The following is a 26,957-nucleotide window of genomic DNA, read 5'->3' as shown; positions in this document are numbered from 1 at the left end:
CAGAGTTTCTCCTTTATTACCCATGTTTAGCTTGGTGATAATCCCATACCGACCTGAACAAAAGTCCTGTTTTTCCTTCCACCGCAGTTCATTAATTCCCAAAATATCTAACTTGAACTTACCTGTTTCCCTTTTTCAACTTCTTTAGACTTCTATAATTACGGAATCTAACATACCGATCAGCGGAACACCAACTTCGTTTTTCCCCGTGAGTATAAAAAAATGGTTCAAATGGCTCTGAGCACTATGGGACTTAACATCTGAGATCATCAGTCCCCTAGAACTTAGAACTACTTAAATCTAGTTAACCTAAGTACATTCATCACACACGTCCATGCCCGAGGCATGCCCTTGGTAAAAATGGCTGCTGTAGTTGCCACTTTCTTCAAGTATTTAGCTGTACCAATATAGCAACGCCATTTTGGCTAACGTTACAAGCCCAGAACCGTCAATCATCCAGACTTCCAGACTGTTGCCCTTTCAACTGCTGAAAACGGCTCTGCCCATTTTCAGTAACCATATTTTCGCCTGGCCTCCCATAGATACCACTCCGATGTGCTTGCACCTATTGTAAGTCACCCCTCCATGTCAAGGGCCACGATTCGTGGGAGGTTTGTCAGGGTAATTAAGTAAATAGAAATAAAAATGAACTGAGTAAATAAAGTTTTACAGTAAATCCAAGTTCACGAACTGCAGAACACTCTTCCACGAAACTATTACACACTGGTCTGACGCTATATTATAGCCTATCTGTCTACTTGTGGCGCTCCGCAACAATTCGCTGCACTGTGTATTCTGCGAGTTTGTGTAGGAGTTACGAGATAACATGGTCCCTGGAGCTTCTGAGGAACGTTGATACACGACAGATGTAATATCCTGAGTGTCATATATAATTCAACATGGTTCTCATCCAACCACTGTACAGTGAGGCGACGAGCCGCGGAATAGCGATATGCACATACACAGATGGTGGTAGTATAATGTATATAAGGGCTGTGCATTGGCGGAGCTGTCATTTGTACTCAGGTGATTCATGTGAAAAGGTTTCCATCGTGATTATGGATACACGACGAAACTCAACAGACTTTGAACGCGGAATGGTAGTTGGAGCTAGACCCATGGGCCATTCCTTTCCGGAAATCGTTGGGGAATTCAGTATTCTCAGGTCCACAGTGTCAAAAGTGCGCCGAGAATACCGATTTCAGGCATTACCTCTCACCATGGACAACGCAGTGGCCGGCAGCCTTCACTTAACGACCGAGAGGAGCGGCCTTCGAGTAGAATTGTCAGTGCTAACAGACAAGCAACAAAGCGTGAAATAATAGCAGGAATCAATGTGGGGCGTACGACGAACGTATCCGTTAGGACAGTGGGGCGAAATGTGGCGTTAATGGGCTATCCAGCAGCCGACCAACGCGAGTGCCTTTGCTAACAGTACGACATCGTCTGCAGCGGCTCTCCTGGACTCGTGACCATATCGATTGGACCCTAGACGACTCGAAAACCGTGACCTGGTCAGATGAGTTCCGATTTCAATTGAAAGAGCTGATGGTATGGTTCGAGTGCGGCGCAGACGCCACGAAGTCAGGAACCCAAGTTGTCAACAAGCCACTATGCAAGCTGCCGTGGTTCCATAATGGTGTGGGCTGTGTATACATGGAATGGGCTGGGTTCTCTGGTCCAACTGAGCCAATCATTGACTGGAAATGGTTGTGTTCGTCTGCTTGGAGACCACTTGCAGCCATTCATGGACTTCAGGTTCCCAAACAAAGGAGGAATTTTTATGGATGAGAGTGGGCCTTGTCACCGGGCCACAATAGTTCGCGATTGGTTTGAACAATATTCTGGACAGTTCTAGCGAATGATAGGACCACGCAGATCGTCCGACATGAAACTTATAGAACATTTACGGGATATAATTGATAGGCCAGTTCGTGTTCAAAATCCTGCACCGGCAACACTTTCACAATTGTGGACGGCTGTAGAAGCAGCATGGCTCATTATTTCTGCAGGGGACTTCCGACGACTTGTTGAGTGCATGCCACGTCGAGTTGCTGCACCACGCCGGGCAGAAGGAGGTCCTACACGATACTAGGAGGCACCCCACGACTTTTGTACCTATGAGCGGCGTTTGAAAAGTCCGTACAAAGTTCGAGGGATGGCACCACCGGCGCGTATCGAGGTCATGTTTAGTTAGTAGCATCTTTGGAAAGATGCACACCAATTTTCAGCCATATTGGCCTATTTCTTTGTGTTTGGCATTCGTGTGAATCAAGGAAGTCCAGTGACTGTCAAAAAATGGACGAAAAAGAGTTTCGTGTGCTGATTAAACATTACTTTATGAATGGCAAAACGCCTCAGGAGACTAAAGAGAAGCTTCATAAACATTACGGTGACTCTGCATCTTCGATTAGAACAGTTTACAAGTGGTTTCAAAATTTTCGGAGTGGCCATATGGGCACAAGTGATGCTGAACGTTCTGGACGCCCTGTGGAGGTTACGACTCCAGAAATCATTGATAAAATCCATGATATGGTGATGGACGACAGAAGAGTAAAGGTGCGTGAGATTGCTAGTGCTGTGGGGATCTCGAACGAACGAGTACATAATATTTTGCACAAACATTTGGACATGAGAAAGCTATCCGCAAGTTGGGTTCCGCGATTTCTCACGCTTGACCAAAAACGGAATCGTGTGAAGTGTTGCAAGGATGGTTTGCAGCTGCTGAAGAAGAATCTGCACGACTTAAAGCGTCGTTTCGTGACTGTGGATGAAACATGGATACATTACTATACTCCTGAGACCAAAGAACAATCTAAACAATGGGTTACCAAGGGAGAATCTGCACCACAAAAGGCGAAGACCGTTCCTTCGGCCGGATTGGTTATTGCGACTGTCTTTTGGGATTCGCAAGGGATAGGACATCCATTATCTGGAAAAGGGTAAAACTATTACAGGTGCATATTATTCATCGTTATTGGACCGTTTGAAAACCGAGCTGCAAGAAAAACGCCGGCGATTGGATCGCAGAAAAGTCCTTTTCCATCACGACAATGCACCAGCACACACCTCAGCAGTTGTGGTCGCAAAATTATTAGAAATAGGATTCCAACTCGTTTCACATCCCCCCTGTTCTCTAGACTTGGCTCCCTCGGACTGCTATTTTTCCCCAATTTGAAGAAATAGCTGGCGGGGCAAAGATGTTATTCAAACGAGGAGGTGATTGCAGCAACTAATAGCTATTTTGCAGACTTGGACAATTCCTATTGTTCGGAAGGGATCAACAAATTAGAACAGCATTGGACGAAGTGCATAAGTCTAAAAGGAGACTATGTCGAAAAATAAAAAAGGTTTACCCCAAACACGTAGCCGGCCGGTGTGGCCGATCGGTTCTAGGCGCTACAGTCTGGAACCGCGCGACCGCTACGGTCGCAGGTTCGAATCCTGCCTCGGGCATGGATGTGTGTGGTGTCCTTAGTTAGGTTTAAGTAGTTCTAAGTCTAGGCCACTGATGACCTCAGAAGTTAAGTCCCATAGTGCTCAGAGCCATTTGAACCCAAACAGGTAAGTAGCTTTTATTTTTGCACGGACTTTTCAAACGCCCCTCGTAAGTGTAGGTGATAAAGTAATTGTGTTTGCGAGGCATGCGCCATAATTGCGCTGCACTGTTCGAGTCCCGACACTAGAGGCGTTTGCTCGCTGCGGCAAGATGGCGTGCGGATCACCGAAGAAGCCGCGGATGCAGCGCTCCTGTCTACTAGCGAGCGACTGCAGCATCGGCGAGGGAGTCTCGAGGCCAGCAGCGGCAACATCCGCAACTTGGAACCAGGGCATTCGAAGATGACCGGTGGCTAGCAGCACACTGGTAGCGACACCGAGAGCATAGAGGACGGACTGGCCAGCGTTGTCCTGGTGCCCGGAAAGCCTGCGCATGGAGTACAAGGACGTGTCTGCGCCTGTTGTTGTGTGCCCCGTACACAGGACCGCCCAAGGAAACACTCGCATCGCACTGTGTGCAACAATGGTTCTTCAGTGCTAGTTACATACACATTCTTTTGGTGTCTCACACTTATTTAGTTTAAACCTGTACAATTTATTTGCTGGAAATTGTATGCCATACTGCTTACTTTCTATTTGCAGGTCGTAGCACAGGCACTACTGCCAACAAAGAGTTACGTTGCTTACATTGATCAGTGTAGCTGCAACTTGTGTTTTGAGGAAGTTTTTGGCAGATTAATTTTGGCACTGCTAAAACATTGTTTTCTACATTGTCAAATTCTTAGGGATAAGGATTGGACTACCTTTCCTAATTAAGTGTTTAGTTTGTTATTGTGAGGTTTCTGCTTGACATTGTTCCATAATATTAGCTGATGAATGATCAAAAAGGGTTCAAATGGCTCTGAGCACTATGGGACTTAACCTCTATGGTCATCAGTCCCCTAGAACTTAGAACTACTTAAACCTAACTAACCTAAGGACAGCACACAACACCCAGCAATCACGAGGCAGAGAAAATCCCTGACCCCGCCGGGAATCGAACCCGGGAACCCGGGCGTGGGAAGCGAGAACGCTACCGCACGACCACGAGATGCGGGCTAGCTGATGAATGTGTGTGTGATGAAAAACAGTTTAGTTCTGATAAGAGTTATTGTCTAAAACCAGTTTTGTATGTGTACCTTGCTATGCACTTGCATCCTGGACTTAAATTATTCGGCGTAATTTAAATCTTAATCGTGAAGGCAATGTTATGGATTTTAACTAATGTTTTTAGTGCTTTGAGCTGTAACACTATTATAACATGGGTTTTCTGTATAACGTAAGAGCAGGAAATACCCTGGTTAGCAACTTAGACAATAGTATTAAATGTGACCTGGAGGAAATAGGAGCATCTACAGCAGACACTCGTGTGGCGTTTGTGGAGGTCTTACTGCGCCAGACCAGTCCTAGATTAACACGGCTGTTAGCCGTGTAATCAAAAAGCTTAGTGATTGGCTTTTGACTGAAACAAAGTCTCAGATCTTTGCCGAGCTTCTTCCTGTAATTGGGACATGGGGGACAAGGGAAAGATTAACTGAATATCTTGCAAAAACTGTAGTGAGGGGCCACAAGAGCACAAGACAATATCCCTGTTATTACTGGAGTCAGATATGCACATTTTGTAGGCTAGTGTCAGGTTACAGACAGACAGTATATAAGGAAATCAGAGCAAAACAAGATCATAAAGTATGTAATAGTTTCCTGAAAAATAAAATTAGTCTCATCACAACTTAAGGGGGCGGAGGAACAAAACAGATGAGCTTCTTCTACGCATAGAAGACGTGGGAAATTCTCAAGTGATAGATGTTCTGTGGCTCTTTGCACACCATGTAACCACAAGGTCGGAGAAGTTAAATATAAGCGATTATAGACTAGCATCATACAGATGCCCCAATCACTTCATCACCCTAGCACAGTGCAGAATACTTTTCGGAATTTTATCAGTCTATAGATCCTTTCTATGAAACTTTTAGCTATTTATGAGAAGTCATTACTGAGCTAGCTGTCAGTCGAGAAGAAAATTTTAGTAGTTTGTGGAGATTTCACTATAGATTTCTTAAAAGATACAGACAGGGAAAATGAACTGGAACCATTATTTTAGTGTTTCAGTCTAATTTCAGTTATCAGTTCTCCAAGTCGTGTGCAGCAAGATAGTAGGACTGATAATATTTTTATGGACAGTGCTCAGACTGAAACAATTAATGAGTACCCAACTGTTAATGGACTATCTGTTCATGATGGCGAAGCAATGCCAATTAACAATACAGCACCTTACAGCCCTGAAGCTGGTATATACCAAGCAGTGAGGCTTATTAATGAGAAAACAATACAATGTTTTAAAAGTAAGTTAAAAGAGTTTGTAAGGCGTGACGTATATTACTTTTTGGTGTGTTGACTGAAGAGCCAACACCGTGTTGCTAAAGGGGGCCGAAGTGCACGCGTTAAGCTCACGCAGACTGGCGTGAGGTCTGGAACAGTTAAGGGAATTTATAGTAGCAAATAAAGTACGTAGTTGATGTAATACTTAACTTTAATCCATAATTGGAGAACATCACTCTTGTTGATACATTAATAACAATCTCAATATAAACTGGTGATGGCGCCTTGCTAGGTTGTAGCAAAGCTGAAGGCTGTGCTAACTATCGTCTCGGCAAATGAGAGCGTATTTGTCAGTGAACCATTCTTAGCAACGTCGGCTGTACAACTGGGGCGAGTGCTAGGACGTCTCTCTAGACCTGCCGTGTGGCGGCGCTCGGTCTGCAATCACTGACAGTGGCGACACGCGGGTCCGACGTATACTACCGGACCGCGGCCGATTTAAAGGCTACCACCTAGCAAGTGTGGTGTCTGGCCATGACACCACACTTTTATTAAAATTATAAGTTTTGACATTTCAGTCACAAACTGTGCACCTTCATTTGCGAATTTATTATAAGGGTTCCAGTTAAGGTTTTTATGATTATTGTGCTAATTTTAATATACTTTTGTAATTGGTTTTGTTTATTGTGATACAGTATAAGAGGTACGTTAATAAATGATGACTGCTAAAATATATTTATGCTCTCACAACTCCCAGTCGATTCCACGCCATAGTGTTCACTGTTGCTACACCATCGTAACAGACGTTCGAGTACTTGCAAGCGGTGTTAAAATTTGGAGCAATGGATAGAAAAAAAGGACGAGACGCACGCGGGTGAACGTGGTTGCCAGACGGGCTGGAGGATTAAGGGATAATGCAGTCCCCTGGTTCGATCTGTTAGAGCCTTTGGAAGTCTGTTGCGAACTCTCTCTTAAGCGAATTAGCTGTGTTACATAAATGTTCCTTAACTTTATTATAATGGTGATGTGAGTTTCTTGGCTACGAGGTGAAAGTATGTGATGCTGTCATATATTTACTGCATTGTCTCGAATACAAGCCGCACGCAAATCTAAACCCCACCCTTAACTTTGATAGATAAATAAAGAGAGGATAATTCAGTGGAGAAAAATTTATGTGACTCTTAATCATATGTTTTATGTTGTAGTCTAGGTAAAGTGCAGGGATGAGCCCAGTTTCACTTTGAGAAATTTCTCAGCTTTTTGCTATCTATAGGATTTGACTGAGGCAAAGGCAGTATGAATCTTGTTCTCCAATGCGTCCAACGCCGCACATGCAGTGCGTTCAAACTTTAGCTTCTCTGTTTGAATTTTTATATTCTTCTAGGCCCTATGCGTACCATATGTTTTTTAAGCACATTGTATAATTATAATTCCAAGTACGCTGCTGAGTTTGATAGCTTTTACTTTTATAAAAGGCCTATTTCGGCTGAATTGCTATCATCAGGTTACCTGTAAGTAATGGTACATAGCTTTGGTACATTATTTCTGATTTAAGATGTAGTTATTCAGTGTTGTTGTTGTTGTTGTTGTTGTTGGCTGGCCGCTGTGGTCGATCAGTTCTAGGAGCTTCAGTCCGGAACCGCGCTGCTGCTGCGGTCGCAGGTTCGAAACCTGCCTCGGGCATGGATGTGTGTGATGTCCATAGGTTAGATAGGTTTACGTAGTTCTAAGTCTAGGGGACTGATGACCTCATATGTTAAGCCCCATAGTGCTTAGAGCCATTTGAACCATTTGTTGTTGTTGTTGTTGTTGTTGTGGTGGTGGTCTTCAGTCTGAAAACTGGTGTGATGCAGCTTTCCTTACTACTCCATACTGTTCAAGCCTCTTCATCTCCAAATAACTACTACAACACGATCTGGATCTGCTTCCTATATTCATCTCTTGGTCCCTCTCTGCAATTTTACCCCCTTAACTTATCTCCAACACTAAACTGTTGATGACTTGATGTTTCAGAATATGTCCTATTAACCGATCCCTTCTTTTAGTCAAATTTATTGTCCCCCAATACTGTTCAGTACTTCCTCATTAGTTACGTGATCTACTTATCTAATCTTCAGCAGTCTTCTGTAGCACCGCCTTTTCAAAAGCTTCTATTCTCTTCTTGTCTAAACAGTTTACCGTCCACGTTTCTCTTCCATACATGACTACGCTCGACAAATACTTTCAGAAAAAACTTCCTAACCCTTAAATCTATGTTCGATGTTAACAAATTTCTCCTCTTCAGAGATACTTTTCTTGCCTTTGCCAGTCCACATTCTATATTTTCTCTACATCGGCAAACATCAGTTACTTTGCTGTCAAAATATCAAAACCCATCTACTGCTAGTGTCTCATTTTCTAATCTAATTCCCTCAGTATCACCTGATCTAATTAGACTACATTGCATTATCCTCGTCTCGCTTTTGCTCATCTTCACTTAATACCTTCCTTTCAAGACACTGTACATTCCACTTAACTGCTCTTCCAAACCGTTTGCTGTCTCTGACAGGCTACAATCCTTCTCACTCCATTCTCAATCACTGCATCCCTTTCATGCCCCTCGACTCTTATAACTGCCAACTGGTTACTGTATAAGTTCTAAATAGACTTTCTCATCCTGTATTTTACCTCTGCTACCTCCAGAATTTCAAAGAGAATATTTCAGTCAAAATTGTCATTCTCTGAGTCTACAAACACTATAAACATAGGTTGGCCCTTTTTTAACCCATCTCCTAACTAAGTCATAGGATCAATATCGCTTCGCGTGTTTCTACATTTCTCCGGAATCCGAACTGATCTTCGCCGAGGTCGACTTCTATCAGTTTTTCAATTCTTCTGTGAAGAATTCGGGTTAGTATTTTGCAACAATTACATGTTAAATTGATAGTTCGAAAATTTTCACACCTGCCAGCACCTGTTTTCTTTGGAATTGCAATTATTACATTCTTCTTGAAGTCTGAGGGTATTTCGTCTGCCTTATACATCTTGCACACCAGATGGAAAAATTCTTTCAAGGCTGGCTCTTCCAAGGCTATCAGTAGTTCTGATGGAATGTCGTCTACTTTCGGGTCCCCGCTACGACTTCGATCTTTCAGTGCTCTGTCACATTCTTCTCACAGTATCACATCTCCTCTCTCATCCTCATCTACGTCCTCTTCCCTTTCTAAAATATTGTTTTCAAGTTCATCTACGTTGTATTTAGATCCTCTGTATATTGATAGCAACTTTCAGCTTCCCATTCTCTACTTAGGACTGGTTTTCCATCTGAGCTCTTTATACTCAAACAGCTGCTTCTCTTTTCCCCAATGGCCTCTTTGCTGCAGGCGGTATCTATACTTCCCCTAGCGGAATATGCTTCTAAATCCTTACCTTTGTCTCCTAGCCATTCCTGTTTAGCCATTTTGCACTTCCTGCCAATCTCATCTTTAGAAGTTTGTATTCCCTTTCACCTGCTTCATTTGCTGCATTTTTAAAAATTTTCCCCTTTCATCATTTAAATTCAATGTCTCCTGCGTTATCCAAGGATTTCTGACATGTCTGGTCTTTTTACCTACTTGAGCCTCTACTGCCTTACTTTTTCATCTTTTAAAGCTACCACTCGTCTTCTACTCTCGTCCTTTCCCCTGTTCTAGTCATCTGATGCCTATGCTCCCTCTGAAATTCTCAACAACCTCTGATTCTTTCAGCTTATCCAGTTCCCATCTCAGTATTTTCCTACCTTCTTGCAATTTCGTCAGCTGTAATCTACAGTTCATAACCAATACATTGTTGTCAGGGTCTATATATGCCCCTGGAATTGCCTTATAATTTAAAATCTGGTTCCCAAATCTCCTTCTTGCCATTATATAACCAAGCTGAAACCTTCTGGTGTCTCCAGGTCTCTTCAACCTTCTTTCATGGTTCTTAACCAAGTCTTTGCGATGATTAACTTGTGCTCTGTGCAAAACTTACCAGGCTGATTCCTCTTTATTTCCTTTCCCCAATTTCATATTCACCTACTGTTTTTCCTCCTCTTTCTTTTCCTACTATCGAATTCCAGTCCCCCATCAGTATTAAATTTTCGTCTTCATTAGCCATCTGAATAAATTGTTCTCGCTCCTCATACATTTCATCAATCTGTTTATGATCTGCGGAGCTATTTGACATATAAACTTGTGCTACTGTGGTAAACTTTGTGTCTCTATTGGCTACAATAACGCCATCGCTATCCTGTTCGTAGTACTTTACCCGCATTCCTATTTTCTTATTCATTATTATTAATTCCATTCCTGCATTACCATTATTTGATTTTATATTTATAACCCCGTATTCACCTGACGAGAAGTTCGTCCTGACACCGAACTTCGCTAATTCACATTGTATCTAACTTCAACCTATCCATTTCCCATCCTAAATTTTCTGTCTGTCCGATTACGGCATCTAACATTCCATGCTCCGGGCCATAGAACACTAGTTTTGTTTTTCCTGATGACGACATCCTCCTGAGTAGTCCCCGTCCGGAGATCCGAATTGGGGACTATTTTACCTCCGGAATATTTTATCCAAGAGGATGCCACCATTATTTAACTATATAGCAGAGCTGCATGCCCCCAGGACAGATTATGGCTGTAGTTTCCCCTTGCTTTCAGTCGTTCACACTACCAGAACAGCAAGGCCTTTTGGTTGATCTTACAAGGCCAGATCGGTCAATCATCGAGACTGTTCAGCGTGCAGCTACTGAAAAGGCTGCTGCCCCTCTTCAGAAACCACCCGCTTGTATGGCCTCTCAACATATACCCCTTCGTTGTAGTTGAACCCATGGTAGGGCTATCTGTATTGCTGAGGCACGCAAGCTACCCCGCTGACGACAATGCCCATGGTTCATGGGGGAAAGTTCTCAATAGATTTCACTATTATACGTTTTTACATACGTCTGATGTTCTTGATATCCATGAGATATCGGCAATTCGGTCACTATTTGCTTGTTCATTACGTTCCTTTGGTGTTACTGGTGTAATAATGGTTGGTTATCTCCTTATTTGACTTATTATTTGATGTAGTTGTCAGATTGTGTTGTTTATATCAATATTTTCGTGACAGCTTTTTTGACAGATAATCCAGCGATATTATTTGGTTACTGTTGTGACTTGGCAAGACAGCCAAGCCACTATGAGGTAGCCGAAAGGCACGCGTTTAAGCTCACGCAGGCTGGCGTGAGGTCTGGAACAGTTAAAGGAGTTGAGTCTAGTAAAAAAAGTACGTAGCTTCTGGAATACTTAACTTTAATCCATAATTGGCAAACATCGGTCTGACGGCACATGCATCACAAGATAAATAGCAAATGATAATGGCGCCTTGCTAGGTCGTAGCAAACGACGTAGCTGAAGGCTGTGCTAACTATCGTCTCGGCAAATGAGAGCGTAATTTGTCAGTGAACCATCGCTAGCAAAGTCGGCTGTACAACTGGGGCGAGTGCTAGGAAGTCTCTCAAGACCTGCCGTGTGGCGGCGCTCGGTCTGCAATCACTGACAGTGGCGACACGCAGGTCCGACGTATACTAACGGACCGCGGCCGATTTAAAGGCTACCACCTAGCAAGTGTGGTGTCTGGCGGTGACACCACAGTTACAAATGGTTCAAATGGCTCTGAGCACTATGGGACTTAACATCTGAGGTCATCAGTCCCCTAGAACTTAGAACCACTTAAACCTAACTAACCTAAGGACATCACACACATCCATGCCCGAAGCTGGATTCGAACCTGCGACCGTAGCAGTCGCTCGGTTCCGGACTGAAGGGCCTAGAACCGCTCGGCCACAGCGGCCAGCTTGTTTGGTTACAGGCAGTGCTTTTTATCATTCCTGTTATGTGGGTATTGATATTTGCTGCTGTTATACTTTTTCTGTTTCTGTGTATTATATCTATGTCTGCATATTTTCTTTTTATAATTTTTTAACTTTTGATATTATTAACATATTTTGGTAATCCTATTTTCTTAGTATTGCTTACTTTACTTATTATTTGCTCGTCCATATGACAGCGCTGGATACTGTGATTGTAGCCTAATTTATTTTCGTAGACGAATTTCGCTATGGCCTGTTTTTAGTCCTATGTATTCGTTTCTATTCAGTTATAAAGTCCTCGTTATTTTTGTGCTATACGTTCTTTTTCATTTTCGTATGTGTGTCTTTCTATCCGTTTGTTGGCAAGTTTTCCAGTGATGCTGCACGGTTACAGTACTGTTTGCGTGGTTTGAATGGTTCAAATGGCTCTCAGCACTATGGGACTTAATATCTGTGGTCATCAGTCCCCTAGAACTTAGAACTACTTAAACCTAACTAACCTGAGGACAGCACACAACACCCAGTCATCACGAGGCAGAGAAAATCCCTGACCCCGCCGGGAATCGAACCCGGGAACCCGGGCGTGGGAAGCGAGAACGCTACCACACGACCACGAGCTGCGGACTGCGTGGTTTGAATCTATATGTTGTGAATTGAGCTACAAAGCATTCTCTGGTTGCCATGTAAATTTTGTTGTGTGTGTGGTTGTGTCTCTGTCCGTTGTCCTGATGGGTAATTTTAATAAAAGTTTCAATCTTTTGTTTTAATTTCAGGTTGATTTACTCATTTAGTATTTTCTGCGGTGTTTGTACATAGATTTCCATTTCATGTAGAATGTTTATTAGTAGCACTTTCGGTGTTACGTGTAAAGTTTTGATAGCTGGTTCTATATTGTTTTCTGTGTGCTGTTCGGTCTTTAGACAGTGAAAAAAAAGTATATGGATGTCTCTAACGTGTTATCAGTATCCAACGGTGAGGTTTCTACCCATCGGACCACTGTAGAATTAATTGCAGTCATTGCATTGAATTTGGTATATTCCCAGGTTTGAATATGTTGGTGATTTTGTGTTACCCTATTGAATTTTTATCTAATATTGTCTTGTTTGATATGCAAATGCTACATTTGTGTTTTTTAGTAGTGCGTTAATTTTATTATATGTATTTTCTATATATGTAGCTGGTATGTACGTAAATTTTGTTTTTACTGGTATTTTTCTTAAGAGTGTTATTTCTTTGCGTATCGTAGATTGTGCTGGTTTGGTGTGTTGATTGTATATGTGAATGACTGTTTGCGGATTGTAATCATTTTATTGTGCCACATACTGTAGGATTTTAATCTCTTTTGCTATGGTGTCTTGGTCTGGTGGTAGGCTAGTTATTTGATGTGCCCTTCGCATAACAGGTAATTGCGGCTTGGAATTTGCCCTAAACGTAGGCATCCGCAAGTGGAGTGGGAGGGGAAGGAAAGGTACTTGCACCCGCTGCCCGGCAATCTGGAGTACAGAGTTTGTATTTACAACAGAACTTTGTCTTGTCACTCAGTGTTCCGTGTATTGTGCCACAAATCATTTGAAATTTATTTAGTTTATTAATGACATCTTTTTCATGTTCATAGCTAATGTGGCAGACGAACAACTGGAAATGTAACACCTGTTCTTTTGGTCGTTGGTAAAAATTACAAGATTAAATTTTATTCTTTAGTTAAAGGAAAACACTGTCTACTGCCGTGTAAAATTACGTAACTGCGAAGACTAGAATAGTCAATAACTTATGAAACGCCAATAGTCGAAGACAGTTACATTGTTACCTCACAAACACCGATCGCCGCGCGGAGTGGTCGCGCGGTTAGAGACGCCATTCACGGATTCCGAGGCCCGTGCCGTCGGAGCTTCGAGTCCTCCCTCGAACATGGGTGTGTGCGTTGTTCTTAGCATACGTTAGTTTAAGTAGTAAGTCTAGGGACAGATGACGTCACCAGTTTAGTTCCTTAGCAATTCACACACACACACACACACACACACACACACACACACACACACACCGATTAATTATCAAATAATAGCAATATTGTTGCTCCATTCCTAACTGAGAAATAAGCATTGCGGCTGTAGTTGCTATAATGCGAAAATATATCGGTAATTGTATGGTCGTACAGATAAGCCACTCAGGAGGAGAAGTAAAAGGAATTAATGGAGTAGGAATGATTATGACAAAGGAATTGGCTAAATGTGTGGAATATGTAGACTATGCAAATGACCGGGTTATTGGTGTAAGGCTGAAAGGAGCACAAAAAGATTTACTGATTGTCTAGGTGTATATGCCAATTTCAGAACATGATGACCAAATTGTAGAGGAAACGTACAGTGTAATAGAGAGAATAATGGACGAAAATAGAAAATGCTGCAAAATAGTAATGGGAGATTGGAACGCCAATGTGGGAGAAGGGAAAGAGGGAAACATAGTAGGCAGTCATGGTCTTGGAAAGAGAAATGACAGAGGTGAATGGTTAATTGACTTCTGCAGGGAAAGGCAGCTGATAGCGGCAAACACATGGTTCAAGAGCCATAACAGGATGCTCTACACTTGGAAATCACCAGGAGATAAATACAGAGACCAAATCGATTTTATACTGGTAGAACAAAGATACAGGAATGGAATCAAGAAGGTGCACACATTACCAGGTGCAGATATTAATAGTGACCACAACTTACTTATGGCAGAAATAGAAATAAGAATGAAAAAACTGAAAAAGGCGACAATGGTGAAGAAGTGGGATTTAGAGAAGATAAGGTCCAACAAAAAACAAATTACAGAAATGCTGTCTCGGGACTTTCTAAACACATTACGAGACAAAGAAGCACCTGATAATGCCAACGAGTACTGGAATATGCTAAAAGAATGAATCATTAAAGCAGGACAGCAAAATATAGGATATGTAAATGGGAAAAGGTCAAAAAAACCATGGGTCACACAAGAAATGATTTCCAAATGGAGGAGAGAAGAAAATTGAAAAACAAGAACACTGAAGATGCAAGAAAGATATACCGAAGGTTAAATAACGAACTGCGAAGAGAAACAGAGCAGGCTAGGAAAAAATGGCTAAAAGAGGAATGTGATGAAATTGAAGAACTGGACAGGAAGAGAAGATACGACTTAATATACAACAGAGTAAAGACTATGACATGGGAACAAAACAGAGCAGGAAGTGCTACTATGGAAATTTTGAGTAAAGACGTAGTGTACAAAGATCGTGACGATGTCCTCCAGAGATGGGAAGAATATATAAAAGAGCTATATGACACAAATAGCAAACCAGAAACTCTGGAACTTGAATCACACAACAGTGTAAGTGATGAAGAGAAAGGACCGACCATCATAATGGAAGAAGTAAAGTCTGATATTGCTGCAATGAAAAATGGCAAAGCAGTAGGTACAGATACAATACCGGGAGAAATACTAAAATGCTTGAACCACAATGGAATAAGAGAAATATTGAGGTTATGTAATAAAATATATGACAATGGTGAATGGCCTGAGGACTTTTTGACAGCAGTAATGATTCCATTACCGAAAAAACAAGGAACCAAGAAATGCAGCGAGCACAGGACAATCAGCCTCATTTCACATGCAACCAAAGTGATGTTAAGAATAATTAATAAAAGACTTGGAAAAGTAATAGAGGAGAATCTCGGCGAGGAGCAATTTGGCTTTAGACGGAATACGGGCACCAGAGATGCAATAGGGCTCCTACGAATCTTGGGAGAAAGGTTTATTGAAAAAGGAAGAGACCTATATATGTGCTTCACCGATTTAGAAAAGGCATTTGACAATGTGGTTTGGGAGAAGCTGGCGACTATTATGAGGGAAAAGAGAGTGGACTGGAAAACCAGAAGACTTATAAACTCATTATACCTTAATCAAAAAGTTTCAGTTAAAGTGAGAGGAGAAAGTACAAACTGGATCAGACTAGGGAAAGGAGTAAGACAAGGATGCTGTTTATCACCTACTCTTTTCAACCTGTACTTGGAAAATATGATTGACCAATGCTCATTAGATGACAAAGGAGTAGAAATTGGAGGAAGAAGAGTAGGGTGCTTGAGATTTGCTGATGACATGGTCCTTCTAGCCACAGGGGAAAAAGAATTACAGGATTTGGTGGACACCATTGCAACTAACTGAAAAAAATATGGAATGAAAATTAACACAAATAAAACAAAAGTATTGGCAATAGGAGGAAATAAGGAAATAAAAATTGTGCTGAATGGAGAAACACTAGAACAGGTGCAAAATTTTAAGTATCTTGGAAGCAGGATGGACACCGAGTGGAAGTGCACCACATAAATTAAAACAAGGATAGCAATGGCAAAAGAGGCGTTTTATAAGAAAAGGAGAATCTTCTGCAGCGGTCTGGACAGAGAACTCAGAAAGAGACTCATAAAATGTCTTGTATGGAGTGTTCTTCTACATGGCGCTGAAACATGGACTATGAGGAAAAAAGACAGAGAAAGGCTGGAGGCTTTTGAGATCTGGACATGGCGGAAGATGGAAAGAATAAGTTGGATGGACAGAGTAAAAAATGAAGAGGTACTGAGAAGAGTGGGAGAGAAAAGACAGTTACTAGATGTAATAAAGAGAAGAAAAAGAAATTGGATTGGGCATATATTAAGAAAGAATGACGGACTGATAAAAACAGTTTTAGAAGGTTATGCAGAAGGGAAAAGGAACCGAGGAAGGAAGAGATTCCAGATACTGGATGACATGATGGACGGTACAACATACAGCAGCCTTAAGAAGGAAGCAATGGATCGCAGAAAATGGAGAGGCAAAGGACCTGCTAATATAGCAGATAACTGATGATGATGATGATTGTGGAGAAACTGCTACTTGTACGGGCAAGCACAGTAGTGTGGCATTTGTTAGAGTCAACGCATATCGCGTACCAACTAAGTGGAGGGTTATCACGGATAGCTATAGAGTATGCTGAGTGTTTGAATCAATAGTGTTACTGATTTATCGGTGGTAGCGGATGACTTGCAGTCGCGTAATTCGTCTTCTTTAGTGTTCAACCCTGAGGCTGCAGTCGCGTAATTCTTCTTCTTCAGTGTTCAACCCAGAGGTTTGTTTGCAGCAGTAAGCCATTCTACTCTTATGTCTGCCATTCTCTTCATTTCCGCACAGGTAGCGTGTCCCACATCATTCTTACTGTAGTCTGTTGTTTGTATGACATCCTTGACCGTCGGTGGCGCTTCCCTCCTTTAGTAGCTCCTGCTACTAATCCCCTTGTGTTATTGTGTCTTAAAGTGTGTCTTGCCAGATTGTCTTCTTGTTCTGACGGTACCTTCGGAGATGTATGGTTTCCTATGCTCTTCTCAGCGCTTCTTCGTAAGAACTATCCTCCAGCTGATCTTCATCACCTTTCTGTAGCACCAAATCGCCAGAGCTTCTGGACATCATCTGTCTTGTTTTCCTACTTTTCAAGTTTCACACCCGTTCAGAGTCACACTCCAAATAAATGGTTTCATGGTCCGTATCCTTATTTGCAGACTGATGTGCTTGCAATTTTGTCTTGCTGTGTTCTGGTCTCATCTCATTTCCAGTTTCTATTATCCCTTGTGATTCTGCTTCTCAAATACGTAAATTCCTCTTTCATTTCTAACTCCTCTTTTCCATTTCTCATTCTTAGACGTTCAGTGGCGTAATTACACTGAAGTAACCCGTTAGAACACGGAACGAACATAAGCTGCTCAGTGGCAAGAGAAAGCGCTTGTATAATCTGTCGACCAGTCAGTATTGCTTGCAGTGTACTGTGGGTGCTGACTATGAAGCGTGTGCTGTTTTTGTGAGAGTGGACTTTCGCCCACATTACTGCCGGTGTCCGGGCGCCCTGCGCTGTCTGCATGTCTATCAGTCCACAGACCCGCACATGACAGCAGCGCCGCGGTGGCCTTTGGAAATATCAGGGACAGGGGGCGGACCCAAGGACGGCCCACACCACACTTCACTGCACTAAAACTGTCAAAGACGCCCGGCACTGCCCCACTGAGTTACTGGCTCGCGCACCTCTCGCTGTAATATTTGTGTGGCGTACTCCAATACTGCAGTTTGTGCTGGGATCGTCTCTATAGACTTGCTCGTCATCGTCTTCGTTATCCTCTAACGACCTCTTTGCCCGCAAAGGGAGCTGGGGGAGGGGAGGGGGATGAGGCATTTTCCCCCTCCTTCAATCTGTGGTAGATTTTATTAATTTCAGAATCCTCAAGCCTTTCTAGAAACGATTGACTCTAGCCAACCGCAGATTTAGCACTACCAAATGCGAGGGGGAGGACTTTACTAAACACTACACTGGTTGCTTGTCAGGTTGTTCACTGGAAATTATCTTATTTTCTTGTCATAGCTGTGGCTTCGTTGTTGTTTTGCTATCTTCAGGGATGGGTACGTTAACAGAACACTGCCGAAATAGAGTGCACAGTTTTTTTTTCTGTCGCCGCCTTGTTGAGCCCTTAACGAGCTACACAAGGGGACATTTCCAACACCCAGTGCAGCGAAACATTACTGCTGTGTATCTCCCGACACCCGCCCCTAATTCCCACGGGAACAGCCTCCTTGCTGCACATCTTTTATCTCAACAGCAAGTCCGCATTTGGCACGTCATGACTTACTAAGACTTCGTTCAGTTTTACACCGTAGAGCAGTGATCGTCAGACTTTCCCAGTCAAGGGCCAATACTGACACTGTGGGGCTGTACCTCGTGCCGCGTATATACTGACCTTATTCTAAATAGGCAACCTACTTAAATCAGTATGTTGGAGCCCCCAGTAAACTGGTTAATAATAATGGCGCGATAAATTGGGCACCAGCTCCAAGTACTGATTGTTAAAAGTCGATACCAGTCGGTACACCCCATGTCGACTGTCCTCTGTTTCAGACTGTTGCCAGTCTCACCGACACCAAAGTTGTAGCAGTACAATTGCCAGACGAAGCGGGTGATTAACTGATTAACACTTTGACTGCCGGCCACGTAAACCTCGCTGTTTCTTAAATGCCGGCTATTCTTACAGTTTTTCAATATTTTTTAATTAAGAACACTAGGCAACATTTAACGTTATACTAACGTTTTAAGAAAGCCTGAAACAACTTCTCCACTAGGCATATAAATTTCTGTATAATTTTTCTGTGATAGTCCTGTATATATTGTTTTTTCTTTCAGCCTTTCCTATTTGCCTAGGATAAATAAAAATGTTTCACGTTCAGAAAATGAAGAATGAGAAATGAACGCGACGTTTCAGCAAGCGTTTTATGAAACCATGAAGAGAAATACTCAATTTAAATTTGACACAGTTCTTCTTGCACAAAGCCAGGCTTATCATCTGAATCCTCGATGTCGTCACCCTGCGCTGTCATTGTCAACAAACTGTTGTTCCAATTCACGCAAAATTTCGACGCCCGTAAGATAACATGAAGCACTGTCTTAAGTTTGTTTACGCACTGAGTGAACAGCAGCCACCCTCCAGCAGCTTAACTTCAGACAATAAGCAGCTGTTTTAAAAACTACATGTCCCTCGCAACACAATGAAGACCGATCGAGCCCGTCAAAATACGTGGTTTAGTACTTAAAATGGGAAGAAATTTTACGACGTTACATGTCAAGAAAGGCAATCTACGGAAATTTTTGCGTCCCGTTAACTGGCAGCATTGGCAATCAAAGTATTAATAACAGTCATTGTACTTATACTGAAATGCATTAGGCAATGTGAGACACGATGAAAAATGTTTACTAGAGGTTTTGAATCTCATTTTTGTTTTTCTGATAGCATTATGTTACAACAGCCTTAATTCAAAATTTCTTGCTATGAATAAGTATCATATTTGAATATGGCTGTCACTTATAACGCGCATTCACGAATCCGCGTTGCTTCCGTTTGAAATTTGTACCATAACAGCTAATCGGCACGAGACACACACTTCCTTAAGTTATCAGTACTCAAAGAAAAACGATATTTGCTCAGTAATGGGTCACACACGAGTTCTGCACGGGTCTCCTTTATAAATAAGCTACATCTTCACAGAATTCTCCCAATAAACAGAAGTCCACCATTCACCTTTCCTACAACCGAGCTTAGCGTGCTCGTTCCATTTCATATCGCTTTGCAACGTTACGCATAGACATTTAATCGACGTAACTTTGTTGAGCAGTGGGCCACTAATACTATATTTGAACATTAAGGATTCAAACTTGTACACTGAATATTTTTCGGACAGAAGTCTTTAACAGTATTTATGTTACGTCGCAGAGGTTCTGCGTACAAGCAATGTGATCTTTCCTTGTCAGTGGTACTGTCGTTGCCATTGTAGAGCATTCGTGAGTATTAAGTGAGACTCTGGCGTTGATCACGCTGCATAGTGTTCTGGGAATAACTAGCAGGACACAGAGTTGCAAATGCAGAGAAATTTGATTTTTGGAAACATGGTTTTATAGAGATTGATTCTAGAAGCTTGAAGGTATTCAGGTAATGCTGACGCCGCATTGCTTACTCGCGCGTAATTTATGATAAGTTTTTGAAAGGTAAATTTTTCAGTATGACTTTTCTTCATTGGTTAGCTTGATTGTGGAGACGAAATTAAGCAAAATTATCTGCTCACATGGCTTGGACTCAAAGTTATAGATTCACCACTCCTTTCTAACATTTCATTAAAGAATTACATGGCAGGCATATATTTGTTTAACATAAGAACTGAAGTTTGTAAAGATTGTTGCAATAGATAAAAGTGAGTTTCCTAATAGAGCTTTAAATGCTAGACTGTCTTATGTGATTCAGTAGGTTCCGTTTCTTTAACCATCCTCTTGCTGAAGTTACCCTGTAATCATGTGTGGCCGCATTGCACTTAACGGAACACAGTAAGCCTAAAAATATGGGCCTAGCATAGTTGTTTTCCCTTCTTTAGCTGGTTTGCTGTTGTCAGGTGGAATACAGTTACACAATTCCAGATGAATTTGGAGACTCTTTTCATAAGAAAGCGTTTACGAAACCACACCTCTTTCGTTGTTCAGTTGATAGAACATTTACATTTCAATACACAGACACACGAAAATTAAGAACAGGACATCAGTATACGAAACAAAAATAAACAGTTACTCAGTTTGTATGGAGGCACGACATCCTCGCACAAAGTTCAGTAGTACCCGTTCCGAAAACCATCACGCCGCTTGTACAGTGCCACACACATCGAATCCTTGCCAGGGGATCTTCTTCAGTGTCAAGCGTTTCGTGCACGAGACTTCACACGTGATTCCAAAAGAACAACTCAAGTAAGAGGATGTCAAATTAACCACCTTTCAGCCGTCTAGCTCCCAATCTTATTTTATTTGGCAATCAGTTTCAGCGATTTACTACGCCATCTTCAGGCCCTTGACCAACGCGTAGGAAAATTCTACGTCGGTTGTGATCAAAACAGGGGCCAGCAATGCGGTAATTCGTAGATTTTTGCTATTATTTGCCGATGATAGTTTAAGTGATCGCTATAGCAAAAATCTACTAATACCAGTGTTCCTGGCCCATGTTTTGATCACAACCAAGGTACTATCTTCATGCACGTCGGACAGCGACCTGAAGATGGTGTAGTAAAACGCTGAAACTGATTTCCAAATAAAATAAGATTGGGAATTAGACGGCTGAAAGTTGTTTAATTTGACATCCTGTATCGAACAGCCGAGTCCCGCAACCATCGCTAGAAAGATGGACATACTCAAGTAAGGTTAGATGAGACAAACGATGTCACCACGAAACAGCATCTATCCGTGCCCGTCTTTCATGGAACGTCTGACACAGATCACGACCTAGAGGCGCCCAGCGCGCTGAAGTCCCATTAAGTCGGACCCGCAAACATGCACCAAGATTGAGCCATCTGCAGTGTATTGTTGGAGTACTACACACGATACACGTCTGCCTGTCATTTGAACCTGCCTGCCGTTGAATGTTAGCAAGCAAGTGAGTAATAATTTTGTTTATTACATAGTAACAACAACGATCTGCAGGCTCTCGCTTTCCACTGTAAGATTTTTCCATAGCACTTTTGTCTTCGCAACTTTCGAATCACTACTTTTTTGGTCTAGTCTCTTACCTGAAATTTATACATTCACTCTTCTCCTTCAAACATGAAGGTTAACATCATCATAACGGGAATATCCTGTGTAAGCACCGTTGGCTACTATTTCGAGGTCTCGGTTTCAATCCCAACCTGCGCTAGATATCAGATAAAAATGATTCACACGGTGGCTGTTTGCTTCCGATATACGGAGTTACATTGTGAAACTTCCATGTAAATTAAGACTGTGCTCTGGACTGAGATTCTAAACCAGAACTGGTTCGACTCTTGGTACGGTTTCAATGTGCGGAAAGTGTCAAACTAGCCTCTTACAGCGGAATCATTCAGCCGTCAAATAAATGATTTTTATCAGAAATTTAGCAGAGGCTGGAATTGAAACCGAGAGCTATGAACTAGTAGTTTAGTCAAATCAGCGCACATTCTGCTGCAGATACTATGTCCAAAGAAGGTGGAGGGGCCACACAAGATCAAAGCGAGTCCTTTCACTTGGGCTGTGGAACTGTCTCTGAAGTCGGAATAATCAATAACGGCCAATGCCCAGGGAATGCAGATGGAAACCGCTCCTTAAAATATACAAAAGGTTTGTTCAGAGGAAACGCAGTCCCAAAATGTTCTCATGGTGAGCATCCCAAGAAATTCTAGAGATAATCTAGTCTCTCATTCGGATCTCCGGATGGGTCTAATGAGAAAGAGACTTTCAAGATGACGATGAATAAGGCTGAAGTCACCAAATCGGATGTTGGAATGATGAAAGTTTGAATATTATGAGGAACCTGGAGACTCTGGAAAATATAACTCGGTATATTAAAGTCTGTCCCAGTAGCGTTTGCGGTCTTACACGACTCATCACCCACACACCAGGTGGAATGTGGCCGCCTCCAGAGAACGAGGTGCAGCTTTTTTACCGCTTTTGCGGTGAAGAGCAATCTTCGCTACCTCACCTCTCACATTGTCCGTTAGTCCCAGCTCTCGAAGACACATTCGGACTAGCGGATCCCGGCGGGGGTTCGAGTCCTCCCTCGGGCATGAGTGTATGTGTGTTTGTCCTTAGGATAATTTAGGTTAAATAATGGGCAAGCTTAGGGACTGATGACAGCAGTTAAGTCCCATAAGATTTCACGCACATTTGAATATTTTTGACTAGTGGATACTGAACATTCCCATTTCGTTCCGTTTGTTTTTAAAGCCCCAGGTTCACCAGCTACATTTTGTTCATACATCTACGTATGATATCACTAGTTTTTGTATATATGGATCCACATACACTGTGAATTTCGTGAAGGAAGTCACTTTTACACTCCTGGAAATTGAAATAAGAACACCGTGAATTCATTGTCCCAGGAAGGGGAAACTTTATTGACACATTCCTGGGGTCAGATACATCACATGATCACACTGACAGAACCACAGGCACATAGACACAGGCAACAGAGCATGCACAATGTCGGCACTAGTACAGTGTATATCCACCTTTCGCAGCAATGCAGGCTGCTATTCTCCCATGGAGACGATCGTAGAGATGCTGGATGTAGTCCTGTGGAACGGCTTGCCATGCCATTTCCACCTGGCGCCTCAGTTGGACCAGCGTTCGTGCTGGACGTGCAGACCGCGTGAGACGACGCTTCATCCAGTCCCAAACATGCTCAATGGGGGACAGATCCGGAGATCTTGCTGGCCAGGGTAGTTGACTTACACCTTCTAGAGCACGTTGGGTGGCACGGGATGCATGCGGACGTGCATTGTCCTGTTGGAACAGCAAGTTCCCTTGCCGGTCTAGGAATGGTAGAACGATGGGTTCGATGACGGTTTGGATGTACCGTGCACTATTCAGTGTCCCCTCGACGATCACCAGTGGTGTACGGCCAGTGTAGGAGATCGCTCCCCACACCATGATGCCGGGTGTTGGCCCTGTGTGCCTCGGTCGTATGCAGTCCTGATTGTAGCGCTCACCTACACGGCGCCAAACACGCATACGACCATCATTGGCACCAAGGCAGAAGCGACTCTCATCGCTGAAGACGACACGTCTCCATTCGTCCCTCCATTCACGCCTGTCGCGACACCACTGGAGGCGGGCTGCACGATGTTGCGGCGTGAGCAGAAGACGGCCTAACGGTGTGCGGGACCGTAGCCCAGCTTCATGGAGACGGTTGCGAATGGTCCTCGCCGATACCCCAGGAGCAACAGTGTCCCTAATTTGCTGGGAAGTGGCGGTGCGGTCCCCTACGGCACTGCGTAGGATCCTACGGTCTTGGCGTGCATCCGTCCGTCGCTGCGGTCCGGTCCCAGGTCGACGGGCACGTGCACCTTCCGCCGACCACTGGCGACAACATCGATGTACTGTGGAGACCTCACGCCCCACGTGTTGAGCAATTCGGCGGTACGTCCACCCGGCCTCCCGCATGCCCACTATACGCCCTCGCTCAAAGTCCGTCAACTGCACATACGGTTCACGTCCACGCTGTCGCGGCATGCTACCAGTGTTAAAGACTGCGATGGAGCTCCGTATGCCACGGCAAACTGGCTGACACTGACGGGGGCGGTGCACAAATGCTGCGCAGCTAGCGCCATTCGACGGCCAACACCGCGGTTCCTGGTGTGTCCGCTGTGCCGTGCGTGTGATCATTGCTTGTACAGCCCTCTCGCAGTGTCCGGAGCAAGTATGGTGGGTCTGACACACCGGTGTCAATGTGTTCTTTTTTCCATTTCCAGGAGTGTATTTTGAAATAATCACTTTATCCCATAATTTAGCTATTAGCTTGATTCGTCTTCTTGGCCATTTTCAAGTTACTTCTGTTACTTGCATCAAAGCAAAAAAGTGTAACCATTTAGTATGATATATTCCACATATCTGTTTGGAGGAAGCAACATGTGATGTCGTCCTTAACAATAGTACTCACAGCCACGGTAGTTACGGAAACAACTATCTGAGACGTGAGTACACATGGATTTCATGCCTCCGACAATGGCTGTGTGAAACCGTTGTTAAGGATGCCGTCACTGGTTGCTTCCTTCACACAGGTGTGTAGATTATATCATGCTAAAGGCTTATAATTTTTTACTCTGATACAAGTAATAGAGATAGTCTGAAACCAGCTCATATCTAAAGCATGAAATAAAGTCATAATTTCAAAATAAAACAGCCTACACAGGAAAATGGTTTCCCTCAACAATGACATATGGTATACTTCATAAATTTACGTGTTACGTACACATATATACTAGATTACACATAAAGACAAAAATCTTCAAAACAAAATTACATTAAATATTGATGCCTGCGTCCTTTAGGCAGCTTCCTATGATGTGAGAGATCCCTATATAATTTGTACTTAAGAGGACAGTAACGAATGTAGAGAATGGAATGTTCAGCTGGTTCAATCTCCGATAAAATTTTGTTTACTGTGTTCGATATTTAGTGCATGTTATTGTGTTTCTGTCCTCTCTAGAAAACTTTTACTGTCTCTCAAGATTAAGACTTTTCGAAATTCATTTTTTTTCCATAGGTGACGCTTCTCGAATTGTTACTACTTCAGTAGTATAATTGTGTGCTTTAGTTTATAGCATACCTCTCCGTAGTTTGGTAATGGGCATTGGAAAGCATATGCTGTATCTTCTGGTATCTTGGAGCCGATCCTGTAGATCTGGACGTAATTTGGCCGAATGTTTTCTATGACAGACATAGGTGTCTAATTGTCTTAGACACGCTTTCTCTTAGGATATACATCCATAATTTAGAACAGAGTGTATAAACGACTGTAGAGCATCAGAAAAGCTTCTAGCTCAGCTCCCCACCACTTACGTACGGTGTATGGGAGTATTAAGCCCTTGTTTAATTTTCAACGTCATATACGAACCTTGTCGTATAGTATCTGTTGTCTACGTCACCCTTTTCCTTACCTGCGTTTCATCTGCTGACAGTATGAGTCTCGTTGCTAGCAACCATGCGGATTGTCATTGGGTCGTTAACTCACGTGTGATTAATCCATAAGGATGAAGAGATATTTTACCATTAGGAGAAAACTTTTTTTTCACTATCGGCTGCGTACAACATTTACAATACAGGACTCCAAATGGCTCCTTGTTATAGCCCTTTACATGTGATACTGTGATACGTGGTCCAAAAATGTATTATCCTGTTGTCACACATAAAATATTCGTTCGGACAGCATTGCATGGATACTACATTCTTCTCGTTGCGGGGGTCCAACAGCTGTCGCGGCATCCCGCATCTGTGTCGCCAAACTCCTTGATCTCGCCATTCTCCGCCTCTTATGTGTATCACTTAAGACATGAAGAGGGACAAATAGCCTGTAATATTAGTAATTTTCGCCTCACAAACATTGATATACGCTCAATAGTAAACGCCTGATGGCCTAAAGTTATCGAACAATTGTAAAGTAAAAGAAATGAACCATCGCATAGCATCGACAGAAACTATTATTCTTTATCTTTACCGTTCTTGCGCGGTGCCAGTAAATCTCTATGTACATGTATCGATTAATGGTGTAAAAAAGAATTCTGTTGTTTCAAGACAAATGAGGCTGTTGGCGCCTCACCTTTTACTGTTTGTATTCCATGAGAGGCGGATGCGGACTTGCTGTGTTCCACAACTGTATTTTATATTTGATGTGAAAATATTGAGTGAATATGCTAATTGTTATTTTTTCCAATCAGAAAAGATGTAGTTTCTTGTAACTGATATCGAACAGACAGCATCCAGAGGACATTTTGACTGTTACGTATAAAGTATTTAACCACAATGGTCATCTATTGTAACTTAATATGAAAAGGTACGTAGCATTAAAAAAAAAACGTGTGTTAAAGATAAGTGTGCTTATTTTCGTAAATTAACCTTGATGATTCCATCTCCTGATTTAACTGAATGATAATTATTTTTGTGTTACTTCATCAGAAATTACGATCACGCTGATGGGCCGAACGCAGCATGAGGCAGAAGGAACATTATCGTTTTTCTATTATTTCTGAACCAACTCTTTTTTAATTGTGTAGTGTTGCATTTCTTTTAAAGTCTATAAATCTTCTGGTCCCTTAGTGTTGATCCGGGTATGACTACATCGCGACTATAAAAATGCACAGAAATGATAATGTTTCTTCCGAGCGATCTCAAATATAT

Source organism: Schistocerca americana, chromosome 3 (genome assembly GCF_021461395.2).
Source record: "Schistocerca americana isolate TAMUIC-IGC-003095 chromosome 3, iqSchAmer2.1, whole genome shotgun sequence".
Lineage (NCBI taxonomy): Eukaryota > Metazoa > Arthropoda > Insecta > Orthoptera > Acrididae > Schistocerca > Schistocerca americana.
Note: the sequence above shows the minus strand (reverse complement) of the source record.